Below are 20,767 nucleotides of genomic sequence, written 5' to 3' on the forward strand. Positions count from 1 at the left end.
AATAAGTGGGAAGGTGGTGTGGTTAGCTATGTTAATGGAGTTTTACTCCACATTCATCGTTGAGACTTTAAAAAAAAAAAAAAAAGTCACAAAAAAAGTCGCAAACTCACTCCAGTAGTAGAGTGGGCTAGGAAAACTGGAGTAGCTTTTCTAGAAAGCAACGTGTGACATTTGATAAATGTGGCATAGAGTCTGTCAATACAGACTAAAGGAAAACTGACTTCAAATATTCCCCTAATGATAAATTCCCTCTATTATCTTTTTCCAATTCCCATAAATGTATAACTCACAGTCTCAATTTTAATATATACACAACAGGTGACGGAAGAAAGGCTTTCAAATGGCATCCACTGAAAAACTTCCTACTAGTTATCTTGAACATACTGTAATATACTAAAACTACATAAATAATAATAATACATAACCATAAATTAGACATACATAATATTATGATAGAGAGATGATATGAGAGAGAGATAAATCAGTAGATATGATTGATTGATTGATTGATAGATAGATAGATAGATAGATAGATAGACAAATATAGAGATAGATAGATAGATAGATAGATAGATAGATAGATAGATAGATAGATAGATAAAAATTCAATATGTGCATTCAGTGAATAATGAGAAGTCTCAAATATTCATGAGCTCCTGGCCTTCCCCACCCACCTGCTGCTGATTCAGTTGTAAAAAAAAAAACTGTCAATGATAGGCAGGTGGGCCTACCACCAATGCTTGAAACTACACAGTAGACAAATCTGGAAGGAGAGGACTGTGTAGTGGCCATGCTGGCGTACTACAGCTCAGCTCCCATTCAAATGAACTAAGTAACTTAATGACTCAAGTTTGAGATTTATGTTAGAGAAAATATCAATGGTTACAATGGGAAAATTTAAAGGAGTTCTGATCAATTTATTTTTGCAGGACCATCCTTACAGTAACAGATTGTCCAAAATGGTTTAATGAAATGAGTGGCATCTGAATTACAGGGAACTGGAAAACCTGATTTTGAGGCACTGGGCTGGAACACAGAAGTGATACAACTTACTAAACACTCCAAATGTATATTACTGGTTCTTTATAAATCCAAGAAGAATTGTAGAATTGTGAAGGTAACAACATAATAACAGTAGAAATTACAGCTTATATACAAGTTGGCAGACAACATTACTCCACCCCCCACCGCTGAGGCCAGTGGTATACGGCCCAGCAGTAAAGTGCCTTACATGGCTACGTCACTGCTGCAGCCTGTAAACAGAGACTGAAGATGAAGATCATAGTAGAGAAATGTGAGGTCCAAAAATCCCTTTAAGAAAGAGGCTTGGCTAAGAGGTTTCTATATACCTACAAATGAGCTGCTGTACACCAGCTACTTCAAGCTAGTTCTGTCACACAGGCTTGACACCATTTCAGATTTCATATATAGTTCTTAGCTATACCAATACAGTGTAACAAACTGCAGCTGTGTGATAGTAACTCTATTAAGTGTTAAATACTGTACATTACATTATAGTGTACTGCCAGTGCTTCTTATGGACACCTTTACACAAACGCTTTACAAGTAAAGGCAAAGCAGCCTGGAAATAATTTTTATCTTCTTGGGAAACCTCGCTGAGAGGAAATGCCTCTTTATTCCGAAGCAAAATCATAGTTTTGAAAACAGGACCCTAACATAAATATTAATAGGAGTCCGTGAAACCTTCAGACTTGTATTTTTTTCCATTATCCTTTAGAAAAAAAAAATCGCAATGAAATTCTTTGTGTAGAACAATAATCCATCTAAATGCTGTAGTCTAGTTTAAATCCCTCACTCTAGGTGCTCAATGATAATGTTAGAAACAACAAAATAATGTACACGTATTAATAAAAATAACAAATTATTCCAATCGGACAAACAGGTACCACTAACAGACTAACAAAAGTGCAACATTTTGCTCTCTTTTTGGAGCATAATAATAATAATAATATCTCAATAAATAGACTTCACAGCAATTTTTTTATGGTGCTGCTTTTCAATTCAAAGTTTGAGTTAAAGGTACTAATTATTGTCAGGAATTATTTGGATGATTACTGCAACCCGCGCTATGACTAATGAATAATAACGGATATATGTATTGGGTACCTCACAGAAGGCAGGTGAACCAGTAGTCATTTGCAGTGGCTATTTCAAGTGACCACCATTTAGTTTTTCCAGCACTCCACAAATATTTTTTACCGTAATTTTTGGTGTAAATTACAACTGCAAATGTTATTCTAGTTAAAGGTGCTTATACAGGACACGGTCCAAATGGTAACAGGATAATTAGAAGCACAGTATGGCTTCACTTATTTAGTACACAGCTGACTTATGCTTCACACACAGCAGATCTGTTGCCGAAATTTCCATGACTGAAAATCAGTTGCATTTATCTGAATTAGTTTGTTTTGGCAGCAAGCACATGGATTTCTGATGATCGGGACAAACACAGAAATTTCTGCAATAAATCTGCATGTGAATTCACTCTAAAACATACAGTAATAAGTCCACTACTACAAGCCACACGCAGCTAACATTTCAAGTCATAACGGATACAAAGGATTTCATTTTTTCCCATTGCATTTCTTTATTAGAGCCAATCCATTAAATATGTTCAGTTTAATCAAATGAAATTAAACGACAGGTTTTCAAGGCATGAAAAGAGAAATATCGTTTTTTTCTGGTAAGTAATGTTTAATGTAAATATTCTCTATTTCCCCTTTTAAATAATTTAGCATGTAAAATTATTATTTCATGTTTTGCTCTTTTGTATTCTAAATTAATTCAAAGAAAATAAATGATGACACAAATTAAAATACTCAGAACAACGTGGTTTCCTGCGTTAAGATGAAAGCATTTATTTATTGATTTTATAATTTCTTAATGTTACACTACAACCCTACTATTAATAAAATTAGCAGCAGTAGTAATATCTTTATTGTTTTTATGGTATTACTAGTATATTATTGAATAATTTATCATGACAGCATTCTAAAAAGGTAAATAGTTAAGCACAGCATCATTTGAATTGGGAGGACAGACATACAAACATTTCACTGTTATTTTCCTCTAACAAATCTTTTTAGGAGAGAAAATAACAGTATCATCCATTTTCTGCATATCCCTTCATTGTCACAATCTGAGTCTGTGAAATTAATAGAATACAAAAAAAAAAAATTGTGAGTTATCATATGCCAAATAGTAAATGTGTATTGTGATCAGTCACTGGCCCATTCATAGAACAATGATTCAGTACAAAGCACAATAACTGTGTATATCTGAATATGGTCCAAACACATATTTCCAATAAACCCAAGTATCTGAAATAGTTCACACCATGTTAAAAAATAGTTTCTAATGGATATTCCACATGGCCAAATTACTGTGATACCTTAACCTCTTCCTGCAGCAGCGATTTTCCATTTCTTTCCATTTTTGTTTTTAACTTTTTAATTTTTCCATACGGGAGCTAGTTATTTGAAGGATAAGTTGTACTTTCTAATGGCCCCATTTAATATTGCATAGAATGTAGTGCAAAGCTGGAAAAAAAATCCAAATGTGTGAAATTGGAAAAAAAAAATTCTGCTCTAGTTTTATTAGTTTCATTTTTATAGCGTTCATGGTTTGGCAAAACTGACATATTAACTTCATTCTGCGCATCAGTATGATCACAACAATACCACATTTTTTTATATTTTTTCAATGTGCTGACCCCCATAACTTTTTCCCCCCAAAAATCTAAATGTGTGGAATTGGAAGAAAAAAAAAATCCGCCATAGCTTTATTGGTTTCATTCTTACGATGTTTAATTATTTGGCAAAAGTGACATATTAACTTCATTTTGCGCATCAGTATGATCACGATGCCACATTTTTTTGTAGTTTTTCCATGTTCTGACCCCATAACTTTTTCATATTTACATATACAGAGCCATGAGAGACCTCATTTTCTGTAGGACAATCTGTAGTTTTTAGACTGTGTATGATACTTTTTATAAAAAATTTTGGGAAGGTTGAGCAACCAAAAAACGGTGAATTGGCCATTTTGATTTTGATTTCCGTTTTCCACATGGGATTTTAGATATTAATAGTTTGGCCATTTTGGGATGTGGCAATACTAATGATTGTTATTTCTTTATTATTTATTTTTAACATAGGTAAGGTGGAGTGATTAAAATTTTTATATCTTTTAATTTTTTTACATTTTAAAAAACTTTTTTCACTTTTTCTTACACTTAATTTTAAGTCCCCCTAGGGGATGTTACTATTCTATCATCTAAACGCTTATAGCATTGACTACAATAATTTAACATTGAAGTTTATGGAAGATTTACTACATTCCTATCAAGTGATGCTGCATCAGGGATCGATAGGACCATTGCAATGACAGGACTTGGAACCTTCAGAAGACCCAAGGCTGCCATAGCAGCTGAACGGCTTCTGCAATCTCAGCAGGGGGGGGGGGGGGGGAGCCGTTTGTCCCTTGGGAGCGATGCTCTCCCAGGAAAATACCACTGAAATGCCATGGTCACAATTGACCATGGCATCTGAGGGGTTGCAAGTTTGTGATTGGGTTATCGCTATGGTGCTGTGCTCAGCTAATGAGCGGGTGCCATCTTTAAAGACTCAACTTCTGCTGCACATGTATGGCGGATGTCAGGAATGGGTTAACCCCATATGAACACAGCTATTATGGGCCTTAAGGACTCAGTGAATAACATTTACATTTTTCTGTCAACGTAGCCGAATGAAGGCTTGTTCTTTAATGGACAAATTTAAGTTTCTGACAGCCTCATTCTGTGGTCTATATAATATGTTGAACATTTTATTAATCATTTTTTTTGGGAAATGGAAAAAACATTGTTTTTGAGGTATTTTGTTTACAGTGCCATATAAAGAAGATGATAACTTCTGAGGGTCATTAAAATTAAGACGTTCCCAAATTTATACATTTGTTATGTGTTACTACTGTTGCACAATAAAAACACCTAAACATTTTTTCCTTGTGTTGCAAGGAGAACCATACTGTTTTTTGGTGTGTACAAAGCTTCACGAGCACTTATTGTTTGCAGGACAAGTTGTATGTGAATTTTGAGGTACTTAGGACTTATTAAGTTTCATTTATTTATTTTTTGGAGAGGGGAAGGAACAAAAAATGCAAATTTTAAGGAATTATGTGAAATCGATATTGCTTTTGATTTACTATGTGTATTTTTTTATGTTATTTTTGTCCATAATGACTCATTTCAGCAGGACCTAATAGGCATATACACATGGCATACCATTGGCTCCCTGCAACTGCCTCACTAGCGCAGATAGGGTTATTGGAGCAGCCCCATCTCTCAGTCTAACCACTTACCGGTATATACTGTGGTGGCTATTGTAGCAACATTTGAGGGGGTTGAAATTTGAAATATCCAGATATTTACATCTCAAACATATGCCTAAAAGTCCCCCTTTTGGCATACATCTATCCATTGAGTACTATGAGTACATTTAAGTGCATATTTTCATATACAGCACTTTTTGAATGCAGCTATATCCTCTCGAAATAGCCCACACACATGCTGTGAAACCAGCTAAACATTACTATCCAGTGGCCTCAGCAACAACAAAGCGTCTTTCAATAATGAGCAAAAACAGAATGCACACATCAAGATAGTTTAGAGATTATTTTACTTTTCCCTCACCGATGTTTAATAGAAAATAAAATAGGAAGGAAATGGAAATAAACAATGGAAAGAAAAGAGTTCTAATTCAAAATATTATTAAAACAGGATTATATAGTAATTCAGATCAAATACATTTATCATGGGTCACTGGGAGGCAATTCACAGTGCACCGTGTTCCAAATATGTGTCTGCATATTACAGTAATAGAAGAAAGTGGGTTCTTCACTGGTTAAAGCTTGAGAGTGCAACATATCACTAATAACTTAGATCACAGAATTACAACCTGATAAGTGTGACCCAGTCATGACATGTGATGATTTACATAATTTGGTATCATATGTTTATAGTTGTAACATTAAAATACTTGTTTCTATACACTAATTTTGAAGATGTTTTGGGAAAATTGACAGGAAGGTTTTTATAGGGAGGGGTTGATCTTAATAATGTGCTCTCACCCAATGGTTTTATTATTTATTCTGAAGAACACTGGGCATCAAGAGGGGGGAGTCTCACCTGTCAGACCCTTGTACAGTGTGAGTCACTGATATGTCATAAATGTCACTGGAAAACCCCTTCTAGTAGTATGCAGCTCTTAATTTCCAAACCAGCATGATGAAGACACAAGAGTAATTTACAAGTTTCTGTGCAGCCAATGAAGTTATCTCAGAATACTTTATCTAACGCTAGATAGTTTTAACTCATTAGCTTGGAAAGAAAGTTCTCCACTATTTAAAATATAATGCTAGTTACATTTAGGCTCCAAACTGAATGACTAAAAGTACTCAACTATTAAACACAGGTGTATGACATCTACAGGACAACCGCAATATTGAAGACACACTAGAATCAGGATTAACATTATATGGCAACTGAAATTAATATTTTGTAATTATCCAGAAATGAAATAGACTTCATTGAAAGGATTAGATAAACAGGTATGATTTGCAAAGATAAAAATGCTATGAACCCCATAAAAAAAATTCTCCTTTGCAGCCTATACACATATATAAATATATATATATATATATATATATAGTAATTCATCAGAGGAGTTGCCTGATGCCTTGATTTGATTAGTATCCCTTATCTCTGAACTCCTGACTCATAACTCCTCATTAAAGCTGAATTCTTATCAATTAGATATAGTAAACATAAGTACAGTACAATACTAAAATAATGAAAATGCATTCAAACTTTTTTTTTGGGCTGTTTACAGAACACTGAATCATACATAATAATCTTTGTCTGTCTGCATTTCAGGTGCAGAGCCTCTTAGTACTTTTTAACCTCAGTTTTAACAAAGCTGTTATCTGCAACTGCTGTAGTACCATAAGGAATATGTAGTAGCTTTGATGTATAGTGCAATAAGTCAAGAACCGGGATGAGCAGTATGGGAATCATTTTGTTGTGTGCAGAGCTCTCCTGGGCCACACAGTTATTTATTAAGCAGTGTCCAGTCATTATACAAGTCATTCCTCTTTAGGCTGTATAGTTATAGGCTAAAAGGAGTAGTCAGCATCTGCAGCTCGGCTTAGCAGAGGTGTAGAGATGCCATCAGTGTGCTGTGCCAGTGCCACTCCACTGTGCTAAGACTGAGAAGGCAAGAGTAAGGGGCATGACGGCTCCGGCTACAGGCCTGCAGCCCTAGCTGATAGCTCTATAATAGGTGCTTATGTCTAAGTCTTTCTCAATCTTTATTCACATCACTATAATACTGCTGAGGGGATAAAGCCTGATCACTGAGAGGTGGCCTGGTCTCCTGTCCCTTTCACTACATTCACAGAGGCTTATCCTGCAGAGGCTCCCGATAGCCCTATCCAAACATGCTTCTTTTCACATTGCCATCTGCCTCATACCTTCCCTAGCTTACCACTATTATCTCCAGCCCTTTCTTTATCCCTGTCCCCTATGAATATTCTCCTCATTTTGGGTGCAAGACCACCTATCCAGATATTGTGCAAATCCTATGCCAGTAAATGCCGCCTTCCCCTACTGTACTGGGAGAATAACGGGTCAAACAATGAATTAGTTGTGCTACTCTTATGATACCACTGATGAGATATTTATAGTTCTATATACTAGTTGAGGCATATACGGCACTATATAAGATAAATATCAGTCTAAACGTGTGGGACCATAGTTGCTTATTAATCCTAGGTGAGCTAAGTCATTCCTGTGGCTCTCTAGACAGGAAATGAAGAGAGTACTTGGTGTTAATCAGTAACCGGGTCACATTAGAGTTTAACACCAACTTTAGTTTGCGCCGTCCATTTTTCACTGTCATTAATACAGTGCTGCCAGGCTTTCTCATATCATATGATGATAATAGGGCCAGTAAGAAGCCCCCCCATATACACTACTAGCACACATTGCAAGATGTACGTGCAGCTCCTCCGTGAGCCCTAGTGAACTGCATGTTATGGTTTTTCCTTTTCACACTGTGATTTCTGCACTTGACCTACCGCAGCAAATTCTGAAAATCCTTTGATTAAGTCTCTTTAAAAAATAAATGGAAACTCACCGCCCCTTTCATCAGGATTACACTGAAAACTAGATCTAAAGATCCCTTAGTAATTTGGAGAGGCTGCAGGAATAATGAGCTACAAATAGAATCAAGCAGCTTACTGAAGAGGGGGGCCACTCAGTAATCACTACCCCCTTCCCCTATTAGGACGGAATCCTCACATATTTCTGACGAATATGTTCTTGTTGTTATACAGATGATATATATATATATATATATATATATATAACATGCATGCCGTACACTATACCACACAGCAGCAATGTGCAGACATGATATTACATCCCCTTGTAAATACAGTGTGACCCTCGGATTACCTCAATGGACTAGCTTCACAGGCTTTGTAATTTCCTGAAAATGAGATTTCGATTTATAAAACAAGAAAGCAATTAGTAACCAAATGAGGCGGAGCAGATCCAGTGAAATTGCCCTAATCCCAAAGGCATCATTTAGGCCAGGTCCTGGAGAGTGAGAGAGCCTGGCTGCTCTGTGCAGTGGAGAAATTGCTGCAGCTACTTTACCAATATATATCTCATCCCCAGTCGCTAACCCTTGGAAGGCAATTCATTAGGATCTCATAGACACTTGTGTCTCCAGCATACTGCTGATGCTCTGGCTGTGCTCTCGGCAATTTCACACACGCATCAATGGACCAGCGTACAATTTGTACTCAGATGTGCAATATATGGCTCTTATTGAACTACAAGTCCAAGCATATCACTCACACTCTGAAGTCACATTGGTATATTTGAGCTTGCTATATACTCTCTGTCTGCTTGCATTTCTGGTCCTATAACATAAGAACTACATTCCTCAACAGGGCTGCTCTTTAAAACGCTAGCTAGCTAGCTAGCTTGAACCTACAGTAATATACTAATACTGCTTAAAAATATTAGACTAATATATAACTATAAATTAACAGATGATTATGTAGATACTGTAGATAGATAGATATAAGATAACGTAAAAAAGGAAAGAAAGAAAGAAAGGAACAGAAAGAACCTAAGGTACTATAAAAGCTGTGAAATGGCAATAAAGAATTGTCAGTTCCGTAAATCAGGGTTACAGTACTACACAATGCATTATGGAAGTAAATGCCATGAACGGAATGTTCCATACTAAAAACTATGGGGGCGTTTTTGGAAAAACATTCTCCCAGGGAAGGGATTGGAGGTTTGCTAAATGATCTTGTTTGTTTGCTATTTATCCTTAGTAAGATATTCATATTATTCACACAATTCCACAAATTGACTTGATAACTTGAGGCGGAATTGACTATTTTGCTGCCAAGTAAAATGGTGAAGAAGAGAAGGGTTAAGCACGCTCTCCATAGCCAAGGTACAAAGACATTTAATGGACTGCTTATTAAAAGGACAACAAAGGATCACACTGCAGGTCTGACCCATTGACAATGTGACAGCATTCTTACACCAGCCAGATCAATGCTTCTTTTGTCTGGAGCGAGGCAATCATTACCAGCATAAACACAAGTTTATTCTTCAATCAGCTTTTCTTTTTGTTACTAGAACCAATAGTCGCACATAATATATTACTGTCAAGCATATAACCTTATCATCTATGAGGACTTTTGGACCACTCAGTTGCTAAATACAGCTGAGTTCACATGTATCAGATAAGTTCACCAGATGTTTTATACATAACCAATGACAAAGTTGTGCAAATTGTGCATTAGCCCATAACTCAACATAGCCAGACAGTAAAACACTGCATAGGCTATGCTTTAGAGGGAGACTCCCTGCGTCACAACTGAAGCCACTCAGAACAATGCTGTTCCCAAATGATACTAAGTGATCCGTTTTGTCATCAGTTTCTTTCCAGGAGTTTTATACTGAGCCAGGGGTGAACCCAGATCTTATAGGGCTCCATAGCAAAGCTGAGTTTAGGTCCCCCTGACCCATCTAGTTTCCCCATACACATGTGTCAGTCACTCTAAGCACAATGCCCCAGATTTCTGATGAATCTACATAGAAACATAGAATGTGTCGGCAGATAAGAACCATTTGGCCCATCTAGTCTGCCCAATATACTGAATACTATGAATAGCCCCTGGCCCTATCTTATATGAAGGATGGCCTTATGCCTATCCCATGCATGCTTAAACTCCTTCACTGTATTTGCAGCTGCCACTTCTGCAGGAAGGCTATTCCATGCATCCACTACTCTCACAGTAAAGTAATACTGCCTGATATTACTTTTAAACCTTTGCCCCTCTAATTTAAAACTATGTCCTCTTGTAGCAGTTTTTCTTCTTTTAAATATTCTCTCCTCTTTTACCTTGTTGATTCCCTTTATGTATTTAAAAGTTTCTATAATATCCCCTCTGTCTCGTCTTTCTTCCAAGCTATACATGTTAAGGTCCTTTAATCTTTCCTGTTAAGTTTTGTCCTGCAATCCATGTACCAGTTTAGTAGCTCTTCTCTGAACTCTCTCCAAAGTATCAATATCCTTCTGGAGATATGGTCTCCAGTACTGAGCACAATACTCCAAATGAGGTCTCACTAGTGCTCTGTAGAGCGGCAAGAGCACCTCCCTCTTTCTACTGGTAATTCCTCTCCCTATACACCCAAGCATTCTGCTAGAATTTCCTGCTGCTCTATGACATTGTCTGCCTACCTTTAAGTCTTCTAAAATAATGATCCCTAAATCCCTTTCCTCAGATACTGAGGTTAGGACTGTATCACTGATTTTATATTCTGCTCTTGGGTTTTTACGTCCCAGGTGCATTATCTTGCACTTATCAACATTAAATTTTAGTTGCCAGATTTTTGACTATTCCTCTAGTTTTCCTAAAACCTTTTCCATTTGGTGTATCCCTCCAGGAACATCAACCCTGTTATAAATCTTTGTGTCATCAGCAAAAAGACACACCTTACAATCGAGGTCTTCTGCAATTTCGCTACATATATAATCTACATTATAAATTGAAAAGAAAAAAAAGGTCACACCTGGCCTCACCTACTTTATCCGACTTCTATGTCAGAAAAAGTGGAACAGGTTCTTCAAAAATATGGAGCTCATTCTGACCACTGTATTTCTCCATGTATTCACATCAGACAACTGGCATATATTAAAAAATCTCCTGCTTCCTATCTATTACAAAGCTGGCTGGCTGTCACCACTAGGGGGAGCTCAGTGCACAGGAATGTATGCAGATACAACTGACTGAATTAGACGTGGGTAATAATGTGTTTGCCCTGAGCTTCCATAGTGGTGGCTGCATGAAAATGCTGTTTTTCATATAGCAGTTGTGTGGTAAGAGTAAAAAGCATAAAAAGCTATCGAAAAGTCATATAAATTGTTTCTATTAATTCCACTAAAAACAAGCCATCACACAGCTTCATCAAGGAAAAAATAAAGTTATGAACAAGCGATTATTTTTTGTACAAACGTGATAAAACATGATAAAAACTATACAAATTTGGTATCACCATAATCATCTAGGGCCACAGAATCAAGTAACTAAGTCAATTATACTCCACAGTGAACGCTGTGAAAAAAGAATGCACTCAAGAATTTTTGTTCATTTTGCCTCCCATAAGGTAGAATAAAAAGTGCTGAAAAAATCTTTTAACCCAAATTTGTATCAATGAATACAAATCCTTAGATACGTGTCTATGCGAAAATTAAAAAGTTATGGCTCTTAGCATATGATGACCCAAAACACATTTTTTAAATAAAAAAAGTATATTTATTGTGCAAAAGTACTAAAACATTAAAAACTATATAATTTTGTTTTCACTGTGCTCATAAAGGGAGCACATTATTAATGTTGCACAGTAAACACATCAAAATGTATTATGCAAAAAAAAAAATGGCAGAATTGTATATTTTTTTTCCACTCTCCACTCTCTTGAAAAAATTATATGTACCCCAAAATGGAGCCATTTAATGATTTAAAAAAAAAAAAAAAAATACAGGTAATTCTCCTATGGCTAAATCGACTGAAAATTCAAAACATAACAACTGTTTGAATGTGACAATATAAAAAAAAAAAATATATATATATATATATATATACAGGGAGTGCAGAATTATTAGGCAAGTTGTATTTTTGAGGATTAATTTTATTATTGAACAACAACCATGTTCTCAATGAACCCAAAAAACTCATTAATATCAAAGCTGAATATTTTTGGAAGTAGTTTTTAGTTTGTTTTTAGTTTTAGCTATTTTAGGGGGATATCTGTGTGTGCAGGTGACTATTACTGTGCATAATTATTAGGCAACTTAACAAAAAACAAATATATACCCATTTCAATTATTTATTTTTACCAGTGAAACCAATATAACATCTCAACATTCACAAATATACATTTCTGACATTCAAAAACAAAACAAAAACAAATCAGTGACCAATATAGCCACCTTTCTTTGCAAGGACACTCAAAAGCCTGCCATCCATGGATTCTGTCAGTGTTTTGATCTGTTCACCATCAACATTGCGTGCAGCAGCAACCACAGCCTCCCAGACACTGTTCAGAGAGGTGTACTGTTTTCCCTCCTTGTAAATCTCACATTTGATGATGGACCACAGGTTCTCAATGGGGTTCAGATCAGGTGAACAAGGAGGCCATGTCATTAGATTTTCTTCTTTTATACCCTTTCTTGCCAGCCACGCTGTGGAGTACTTGGACGCGTGTGATGGAGCATTGTCCTGCATGAAAATCATGTTTTTCTTGAAGGATGCAGACTTCTTCCTGTACCACTGCTTAAAGAAGGTGTCTTCCAGAAACTGGCAGTAGGACTGGGAGTTGAGTTTGACTCCATCCTCAACCCGAAAAGGCCCCACAAGCTCATCTTTGATGATACCAGCCCAAACCAGTACTCCACCTCCACCTTGCTGGCGTCTGAGTCGGACTGGAGCTCTCTGCCCTTTACCAATCCAGCCACGGGCCCATCCATCTGGCCCATCAAGACTCACTCTCATTTCATCAGTCCATAAAACCTTAGAAAAATCAGTCTTGAGATATTTCTTGGCCCAGTCTTGACGTTTCAGCTTGTGTGTCTTGTTCAGTGGTGGTCGTCTTTCAGCCTTTCTTACCTTGGCCATGTCTCTGAGTATTGCACACCTTGTGCTTTTGGGCACTCCAGTGATGTTGCAGCTCTGAAATATGGCCAAACTGGTGGCAAGTGGCATCTTGGCAGCTGCACGCTTGACTTTTCTCAGTTCATGGGCAGTTATTTTGCGCCTTGGTTTTTCCACACGCTTCTTGCGACCCTGTTGACTATTTTGAATGAAACGCTTGATTGTTCGATGATCACGCTTCAGAAGCTTTGCAATTTTAAGAGTGCTGCATCCCTCTGCAAGATATCTCACTATTTTTGACTTTTCTGAGCCTGTCAAGTCCTTCTTTTGACCCATTTTGCCAAAGGAAAGGAAGTTGCCTAATAATTATGCACACCTAATATAGGGTGTTGATGTCATTAGACCACACCCCTTCTCATTACAGAGATGCACATCACCTAATATGCTTAATTGGTAGTAGGCTTTCGAGCCTATAGAGCTTGGAGTAAGACAACATGCATAAAGAGGATGATGTGGTCAAAATACTCATTTGCCTAATAATTCTGCACGCAGTGTATATATATATATATAGGCCAGTCCTAAAGGGGTTAAACAGTGGGGCGTGAAATTGTGTAGCCATAAGAGCTCTACTATCTATCTTCACCATTTTGATCACTGTATGCACACTGAGTGCTGCCTATGAAGTACAAAGAGCATTAGTGTACGCATCACATATCAGATCACATGATCCCTGCGACTCGCGGTCAGAGCTGTGGGGTCTAAAACAATTCGGATCGATATCAGGGCAGAGTTTCCCAGCTTTAACACCATCTCTGCAATGATACCTGGATTTCTTCAAGGTCTCACCTGACCTTCTGCAGGATGGCAAGTAAAAGAAATAACATATAAAAAGGGAGCAACTCAGCCCTGCAATCTGCAGCGATATTCTTTGGTCAAAAACACTGAAACCCTTATGGACACCATTAAAGTTAAAATTAATCAACATAGTGGAATATCCCTTTAAGTGTTTACATTTGTAAAGCATAGATTTTCTTTTAAGAATAATTGTCAGACATAAAACATTTTTCGAAGCTCATACTAAATGTCCTCTTCCAGCATGTATTATTTCCTTTCCCCCGTCCTTCCATACATCTGTGTTTATCAGGTGGACACATTCATGCTTACACAACCTGCTCCAAACACATTGAGCAGTAACAATACAGACTCATTTGCAGCGATTTGTCCTGGGGGGCATGCACACACAACACTTCTAGCCAGTGTGGTTAAATGGGTTTTTCACATCATAGGCATACCAGCATAATAAAGATTCCATACTACCATAACTGCTCGGTGGGACTTTTGGTAATTGATAGAGATATATGTGCTTTGTGTTAAGACCAGTGCAGGGGGATGTGAACACCTGAGAGGGTGGGTGCGAAGTAGCAATGAAATTCTATACCCGACTCAAAAAGTATGCTATAGTTCCAAGAATCGAGCAAATTATGCTGGGTTCACATGTGTCTTTATGCGTTTAAGGAAATATGAAATAAACTATAAATGAGCACATATTAACAGCCTATGTGCATAATCTATATATTTTTATTACAAAAAGTATGCATGGCTTTCTGGATATAGATATATAATGCTGCAATTTCCACAGTGGCCACTAGGCTTAAAAATAGGTCATGAATGATTTCCTGTTATGTACAGGTAACTTTTCAGTAGCTATTATTAATATCACCACGTGCAGAATTACAATGACAAGTAACACCTCTATACAGATAACACAGGATCCCCTATTGACAATTGCACACAATGTTTTAAAATGGATAGTGAGATGTAAAAATATAAAAACCCAAAATACTAAAAATCTATGTTTTACATAAAAACCTTACTAAAACATTAGTTCATTTTCCAATGACACATTCCATTTAACTTATTCTATTTTATTTTATTTGTATTTATTTATTTGCTTTAAGCACAGCAAATAGTCTTGCTTTTATGTTTCACTCAGGCCATCACTCTGACCACAGAGAGTCCCCTGTAGTCAATCAGTAAGAGCATCACACATTACACTAATCAATGTAATTCTCTTCTGTGCGACTATTTATCTAGGCCTATCAAGAGACAAAAAGAACTGTCGTACTGTTATCCCAATTCTACACCTACTGTTATCACGAGGATTACCCTTCAGATAACATCTTCCCTTCACATCAGCAGTAAACTGTCAAATGACTGACAATGGATTACATATCTATTAAAAGGGTTTAATCGTTTGTGCTGACTGCTACAGAAAGACAATGTTTCTTTTTCATTTTCAATGGTGCCAAAATGAAAAAGAAAATTAGACAAAAATTCTAAATAAATTTGCGTTCTATGAATGTTGAGTTAAAAAAATATACCACTGTCTGTAAAAGACATTTGATGAATCTTATTGAAGGGAACTTGTCATTAGAACAGGCTTATCAAAAGATTTCCATGTCCCCACTGTCACAGCTGCGCTCTTTCAGAAGCTGGTTTTGTTGAAGCTCACAATTCCAGTGTTAAAAATCGATTTTGAAAATGTACCTAAAGTGATCAAAACATACTTGCTGGAGTCACTGGGGCATATCGCTGCATTGGGGACTCATGGAGTCCTTCCTCTTACCCTGCCCACCTCGCTCTCACAGGCCTCCCCTTTCCTCCTTTACATCAGCACCTGGCCGTGCGAAATCTCACAGAGGCGAAGAAGACCTTGTTCCACCGACGAGACCTGACATGTATATACCTCGGCTTCAAGTGCATGAATGCTTGAAGTCTCGGAAAAGTGCAACGAAAAACATTTGTGAAACTCATCTGCAGCTTGCTGTGGCACGACTATTTTCGAGCTATGATTTGGCAGTAAAAGTCCATAGTGCCTCCTTTCATTTTTCCATCCACTGCTCGTATTCAGGGCTTACGACCACCCAGTAATCCAGCAGTGGTGGCCGTGCTTGCACATTATAGGAAAAAGTGCCGGCCTCTCTGGTGGCTGGGACTGTGGGAGTGCACATAGGCGCGCATGCACAGCAGCTCCCATCGTGGCCACCTTGCTTCTGTGCTGCAGCAGTGGCCATAACCTCTGGATACGAGCAATGCATATTGTGATTAAAAAGTGAATCAAGCCAGCAAAGGAGGCAATATGGACAATCACAATACATTAGTAAGTGCCTTGTGTTAACACTGTCTACATGATAAATGCAACCCCTTTAAAGAGGACCTTTCATCTGTTTACCCCTAGTCTAATTAGGGTCTTACCCTACAGGGCGGCCCCCACTGATGTCATCCCGCTTTTATTTTATTTTTTTCCAACTCCCCCCCCCCCCCCCCCCCTGTTCATCCGCTGTTGTCCCCCGTTGATTTTGGCGCCTTATATTCTAATTAGCCGACTTGGTTATACTAGGCGGAGACTGGAGCGGTTCTCTTCTCCCTGGCTGTGAGCGCATCCAATCGGAGCGCACCGCTCATAGCCAGGGAGGAGCTCATTCACCCTGGCTATGAGCGGTGCGCTCTGATTGGATGCGCTCACAGTTTATAGATGTCACAAGCAACGTTGAAATAAGCCGCTGTCCTTTTCCAGGTGCAACTAGTAAGATTTGTGAAGAAACATTGGAAATGAATGAAGACGATAACGTGAACTCGTTCAAATGTACTTTTGAAAACAAATTGCGAAGTTACTCTACATTTTAATGTTTTTTTTTTCTCAAGTTTCAGAAAATAACAATGATTAATTGCATAATGAAATGTCACTCCGTTTTCTAATGGAATTTGCAAATCAAATCCTTTTTTAAGATCTCTGCTTGTAGTCATTGAATAGGAAAGTCATTGTTTAGTACCAGGAGGCCCCAACTTGGTCATCATTTGTGTCTGGATCAGGCGAGCGAAAAAAATAAAAACTGTTACCGTGTGAAATATGTGAACCCAGCATTACTGGACACTCGTCAGAGCTTTTCTCTTGCAATGAGCCATGAATTTGGGACCAGGTTTATTCCCGTCTCACACACAGAAAATGGGACGCTTTGACCCGTCTAGTGGGGAAAGGTTGCAGTGTCTGTATGTGGGACTTGTGAGTAAACTTCCTCACTGAATAGAGTTGGACGCTGTTGCAATTTTTATTCATTCATTTATTTTTATTCTTTTCCTGTGCGGACAGCCAAATTTGGGATATTTTGATATTTCAGTCAATTTTGGCATCCAGTGGCCTCACTGTCACTGTGAGTGTGCTGCAGACAGCCTGCTATATGAATCTTCTGGAAGAAAGCAATGACCACAAGGGTAAGGTGTTGAGATCTGAGAAACCATGTCTCAAGCTGTCTCAGAACCAGGTTGAAATAGGAAAGCTGTAATCTGATCAGTTACAGGGTACAGCACCATTCTCTGCACTGCCACATGAGATCCGGCATAACTAATAGGTTCGGAAACATCAGCAGGGACTCCTTTCTCTGGCTGAGCAGCCATTAGTCCCCACAGGGGTAGCAGGGACTGGCCTGGGAAAAAGTAACATGCTCTTATATCCTGAAATGTATGAAAAAAGTAAGAACTTTTCTGTCTCATTAAAGGCAATTGGGAAAATTGGCGTATGGCAATAAAATCAATATTCGGACAACTGTCATGATTCCTTCCGCCACAGTAAGAACCTGATGACAGTAAAGCACTGCACACAGATAGTCTGCCTGGGGCACAAAGCACACAAAAATGTCATCACACATAAAAAACTGGCCAGACTCACATGCAAGCAGCAGTATTTTTCCCGCAGAATGCCTGCTTTAATGCTGGAAACCCCCCCCGGATCCCCATCAGATCTCATTATAGTGAATGGGTGCCTGGCGGTGTCTGGCTATGCCGGATACGGTAACTCTGCTGAAACACACTACCAGATTTACCTGACGCAGATGTGATCCTACCCTTAGGCTACTTTCACACTAGCGGCAGCCTTCTCCGGCAGGATTTTCACCAGCCGAGAGGTGGCCGGAATAAAACTACGACATGTTAGTCAATGGGGCCGGAGAGGACCTCCGGCGGCACGCGTGCACTAGCGGCAGCACGGAAGGCTGCCGCTAGTGTGAAAGTAGCCTTAAATCTAAATAAGAACTGAATAAGTCCTGACGAAGCCGTTGAGGTGAAACGCGCGTCGAGGTCTCGCGCTCAGGGTCTGACATTTTATCGATCACCATGTCCTCAGGTACGTCCCGTTACTAGCATCGCTCCACACTGCCTATAGGGATCTCTGCTTATATCCATAGTGAGTCCCTCATATATCTTCTGTGCATATTGTTACCTTCTTTATTCTGACCGTGACATTGCCTCTCATTTTTGAACACCCACTATTATGGTTGGTTCAGATATTTATGCATTTTGTCAGTGTGAGATAGCTCATGGATCATCAGTCATGGTCATTTGCACTTTTTGTGCATAGCCTCACTGCGGCGACCTTTGCGTCCGGCCATCCTGGTTCTCCTTGAGCTGTTATCATTATTTTTTATGGATTGTACCTTCTGTGTGCTATATTTCACAGACTCATTGGTGACTGTGGTGTCATTGACCCTGTGCTTTTTCCGTATCTTTGCATGTCATCTTGTAGTTTTTCCATTTTTTATAATAAAATAATATTTTGATACATCATTTCCACTTGTTCGTTTTGGTCAGTCCTTAAATAAGGACTGGAAATTGATGTAAACCACCACCAGTCCAGCATCCGTAGACTCTACGGTTTTCTGTCTGGTGTTGTTTTACATACGGCATTAAAAATTATGTGCCAGATGATATGAACGGTCCTATAGAAAATGATGGGGTCAGTTCCGGCATCGGTTTATCTCATGGTTTCCGTACTACCATGGAGGGGAACTGAACCGGATCACTGGATACATGTGAGGGGGCCCTAAAGCTGTTCTGCTTTAATGCCAGGTGAAATAAAAATAAAACAATGGGTTGAGTTTTTTCATCAAATTCCTTACAACCTATATATAAAAAGAGGAAGCAAAGCCTGGCTTCTACCCACATATGAAGGAGCCATAACACAAGCTACATGTCCATCATACTGGAAGCTTCCTTGTGACAGGTGGAACTGGTTTGGTGTCCTAGGTAAGAAGTAAAGGAAACAATATCTTCCAAACTGGGGAAGTAACATCAATCTAGAAACCTAAACCCCCCATGTGTGGCTTGGTCAGGTATAAAACTAGTAAGCTGCTAATGACAGGCCACCATTGCTGCAATATTGTCCTGCTGTGGCTAGAACTTATTAGGATACACTAAACAAACAATAGATATAAGGCTAAACATACAGATATCCTGGGAAAGCTGGGTACTTCAGGAGCAGTATTGCTATGTTTTAAGAGATTGATTTGTTTTGTTTTTTAACCTGGAAATAATATGAAAATTCAACTGTTCTGCATACAGGGTTAATTATCCAATCAGCCCTTACATGTGAATCTACAGGCACCAGGAGGGAAATAAATGCGATTTAGTAAGCATAATCTCGCCAACAGCAACAGTAGCCCCGAATATTAGCATAAGGTGGAAGCAACACGAACTGATCTAAACACAGCAAGTCGGCGACATGTGATAATAGATAGGAGAACAGGACGGGCAGCTGTAAGCAGTCACCTGTTCACAGCAAGCCAGCTAAACAAAGGGACGTGCGACATACACAACCCGACCTAATACTGAATATAACAGAGAGCAGGTGACCAGAGAGGTACTCACCGCACCCTGTACTTACCGCACCGTGTGGAGACCAGATACCTATAGATATACCGTCTACAGCCAGCAATAATACTTCTAATAAAACGTGTTCTTACAATTCACCAGACAGATATGAGGCAGAATGGATGATATCATTTGAATGTTGATATATATATATATAGGTATAATTGTTTATATTAATAGTAATTATGGTGTTAATAATAGATAATGTAATTGTGAATCCTCCAATATTTCAAATCCTTCAGGAAGGATAGATAGATAGATAGATAATAGATAGATAATAGATAGATATATAGATATGAGATAGATAGATAGATAGATAGATAGATAGATAGATAGATAGATAGATAGATGTGAGATATGAAATAGATGATAGGTAGATAGATATGAGATAGATAATTAGATAATAGATATATTATAGATACAGCATTATCGTCACAATTCCCAGAGAATACTAGGATAGGTGACACATATATTCCTATTGTATAATACATTATCAGATAAGACAGCCATTTCCACTACAATAAACGGGAAGGATGTAATTATTTAATGACACATAATAACATGCTGAGGTGTGAGTGCACTGCACATAGAGAAGTCATTAGTCTCTTCAATGTCTTATCTCATATTCTTCACATGTTTCTATAAATTGCGGGAGAGGAAATATTTCCTATATCTCATGTACATAAACGTTGTATCATTAGGTTCATCTATATAATGGAATAGACTGTATATTGTGTGCTGCAATAGCATCCATTTACCGCAGACCAAGTAACCTCACCAGGGGAGACAGGCGGATAGATAA

The 20,767-nt window shown here is 38.1% G+C and overlaps 1 protein-coding gene across 1 annotated transcript in view; it reads right to left on the reverse strand.

The window, feature by feature from the left end:
- Positions 1-20,767, reverse strand: part of SIM1 (SIM bHLH transcription factor 1) — an 86,591-nt gene that overhangs the window by 59,820 nt on the left and 6,004 nt on the right. The window lies entirely within an intron of this gene.

The sequence above is a fragment of the Bufo bufo genome, chromosome 4, assembly GCF_905171765.1.
Source record: "Bufo bufo chromosome 4, aBufBuf1.1, whole genome shotgun sequence".
Classification (NCBI taxonomy): Eukaryota; Metazoa; Chordata; class Amphibia; order Anura; family Bufonidae; genus Bufo; species Bufo bufo.